This window comes from Saccostrea echinata, unplaced genomic scaffold (assembly GCF_033153115.1).
Source record: "Saccostrea echinata isolate AGI-Se365-2 ecotype Australia unplaced genomic scaffold, CSIRO_AGI_Sech_v1 ptg000013l, whole genome shotgun sequence".
NCBI lineage: Eukaryota > Metazoa > Mollusca > Bivalvia > Ostreida > Ostreidae > Saccostrea > Saccostrea echinata.
The window spans coordinates 1,093,656-1,097,387 of NW_026889762.1; positions in this window are offsets into that span (position 1 = coordinate 1,093,656).

The window sequence follows — 3,732 nt, forward strand, 5'->3', positions numbered from 1 at the left end:
CAATTTGTAATGTAAATTTTCTTAGTGTTCTATTTTATACCTGCTTAAACTTACATGTGCCACTTGTCATGTATACTTGTACATGTATCTATAAACACATTGTCTACATACACACCCATTAGCAAAAGAAGAGGTTATTGAATATATTCTATAAAACATTTTATAAAAGAGTTGTATGTATGACATGGTTAAAGAAGTGTTACTAACGAATGGTTTTGTTTCAACCTTTTCATATTGTAAGTCTGCATTGGTTCCAGATTTGTCTTGTTTACTGTTAACTGTTCATGTGTCGGTAAAAGGGCATTCTGATATGATTTGACACCTCAAAGAATTTAAAACTCTTTACTTTTCATTTCTTGATGATGAACAATATATAAACATATATTTAAATTCTCATTAAAGTTTGTTTATTGAATGATATTCTTGTTGTTATGTCTTTGGTTGCAGAAATGCAAAAAATGAAATTACATAGCATGTTGGTAGTTCCTAATCTGTGTTATGATAATCTTATTGTTCCATTCAGGTATGATGGATTGATTGATGGATTTTATGTTGTTTTACGTCCCATTCGAGAATTTTTCACTCATATAGAGACGTCACCATAAACCGGTGAAGGGCTTCAAATTTTGACCTTTACTCGGCACTCAGCGCCATTGAGCAGTGAGGGATCTTTATCGTGCCAACGCCTGCCGTGACACGGGGCTTCTCATCCGAAGAACCCGCAACTTTCAGTTCACAATGCCGAGCGCATGGCGAAGGAACAGTTGCTACCCATTTTTCATCGACTTAGGTCAGTCGCGGCCGAGATTCGAACTAACGACCTCCCGATCATGAAGCGAGCGCTCTACCGACTGAGCTACTGTGAACGGTCCATTCAGGTATGAAACCAAACACCAAACACTTTTTTTCTTCCCCAGATAACATCCTCTTGTGTAAGCACCATTTTTGTATATGGCATGACAGCATCCTTGTAAAATCATTAACATTTAAATCAGTGTAGGAGTTATGAACTAGAATATTTACTTTTAATTGCAAGCAATAACTTGTGCCACTTTGCTGACCTTTCTCAGTTTTCATGCTTTACTACACTTGGTGATTATTAATACTCTGAATTTTCAATAAGTTTGTCCAAGCCATCTGCAAGACCATCTTCAGGCAAAATATAGTGGAACATTACAATATATATTTGCCACCCCTTCCTGCTGTAGACATCGTTTGAGAGGCATAATATAAGTTATGGAACACAGGTTAGGAGAGTCAGAAAATTTATCTTTCAAAGCTTAAATCCAGAAAAGGATGAAAACATAATAAACACATTTGCTGGTCGATACAATACTTGGATCCAGACTTGTTGCTTGGCTTTGAGCTCCACCACTGCCATTTTACTGCAAGCATCGTAATTTGATGCCTCTACAGATCGGCAGTGGCTGTAGGACTTTTGTTTTCCATTGACCATTAATATGGTGAGCGCTTCTTTGGACTTTTGTGTCATTAGGGTCCATTCAAACATGTATACACCCGAGTAACGTGCAGTGAATATACCTGTGGATACATCGTAACCTGTTCTAATGTTCAATTGAACATCGTCAAAAACAGTTTTGCTTCCGACCCGGGCATTATAGATGGGATTCTTTAATCCTATATCGAAGGCCACCATCCTTGTACCTGTAATGATATAAATCGTTATTCAGAGCTAGATCATTTATAGCAATTATAATATGAAACATAGAATGGATCATAGTGCAAGAATTTAATTGTGACTGATCAAGAAGAGAATATGCTCTCCAAATACATGTAATTTCATTAGCCTGATAAAAAGCGGATCTGTCAAAAGGAAAGTCTTCTCTCTTATAAGTACTTTAGATCAGTAAACTATAAAAAGTAATGTTAGCTTATTTATCATCCGTTCAGAATGATTGTCACTTTTATTCCAAAAATCTAATTTTAATCCATGATCATGAATTATTTCTCGGCGCCATCAAAGGCATTTTTCCAAAATGTTACTTTATAATTCTCTTTTCTATGAAATATATGATTAGAATCAAACTTCTTACTTGCCACTCGTTTAAGCGGCAGTGCTCTAAGAAATTTTATAAGAGGGTTCAGTTTGGTTACGCTTGGTCGTTAACAACAAAAATTTTGAAATAGCTTAAAAATTAATGTACCGAACTATGACAAATAAATCCTGCATAAACTGCATTTCCTGTCAAAATCACTGGGAATATATCTACCATACTACATTGATTCATGTATCATTAGAATGGTAGGTTAGATTTAAATTTAATTGATTAATAATTTAATTAATTAAATTTAGATTAAATTTCATTAGTAATATTACCCTTAAATAGTTTACGTGACTTATATATGAAAAAGGTGGCGATAATGAACAGTGATCGAACTAAAAAAAAATCTACAAGCAATACAAATCTGTGAACAGGGCATAAAATTCCAGAGGTAGGATCAGGTGCCTAGGAGGAGTAAGCATCCCCTGCCGTACATAGGACTCGCCCTGAGTCCTATTTACTGATCATGTAGATGGCACATTCCGTAGTCAAATTTAGTATAGGCAAAGGCTAAACAATTGATGCGAAACATGTCAGCCAAAATAAGACCAAATGATAGAGTTACTAGGAAGGTCCTTATAACGACCATAGAATTTACGAAATGCTGACTTTAAACGAGGTTGTTGAAATCGCTGTAACATGAACTTATCTATCAGTAGTCTGTCTAGATTTAAAAATTGATCGTACTCAAAGCATGCTTTTGAGTTTCGAATAAAATTAATTAAATGCTGAGAGACAATATGATACATGTAGATTAGTGATTTAAATCAAAACGGAATCTGTTTATTACCTCTTTCATCCATCCTATTCTTGCACTGCTCTCTGACAAATCCCACTGCCTGGCACGTTTGTGCAACTCTGGCGTAATCATCTCTGAATGATTTCAAACCTGGATCTGAGGAAGCCTCGGCAGCGCCCATGGAGGTGTAAACAAAAATCACCAGATATAACATTGTGAAACTCATTCTGTTAAAGCAAATCTGTTTGGAAAAAAATAGATAATAACTTATTATGAGAAAAAAAACAAATCAAGCCCCACACGGGACCGACAGGGCTCTATATAGGATACACATTCACAAGAGTCATTGAATGACTGACAAATGAGAGCATCATCTGTATCCGACGGTTAAAAGACACTTTTTCATCATACATGTTCTGTATGTTACAGCAAAATTTAAATAAAAGTGAATTGTAATACCTGTTATTAATAGTAATAGTTTTGTGGAACATGTACAGTGTATATTATTGAAGAACTCTTCTTCCACAATATAAGTATTTCATTGGTATTAATTCTTGTTAATGACATAAATACCTGATTTTACTGTAGTGTGAAGTCGACAAAATTCAGACCTGTGGCTGCTAGCTTGCATTCCGTTGCGATATTTAAGTTGTTTGGTGCAACATATGATATGCAATATTGCAGGAAATGAGAGTCGTCACGAACATCGTAATTGTAATGAGATTGGTCACGATTAGTATATTTTTTGTCAGAAAATATAAATACCCATTATGTTTGTAAATGAGCTGCGCCTTCATACATAAAAAGAGAAATTAAATCAAGTATAAAAGCAATCACGTAACAAATGATCTGAAATAGGTCACACAAAATAAGACCTAAGGATAAGTTGTATTTACAAACAAAGTCATTATTCAGCTAGAATTTGCGAAA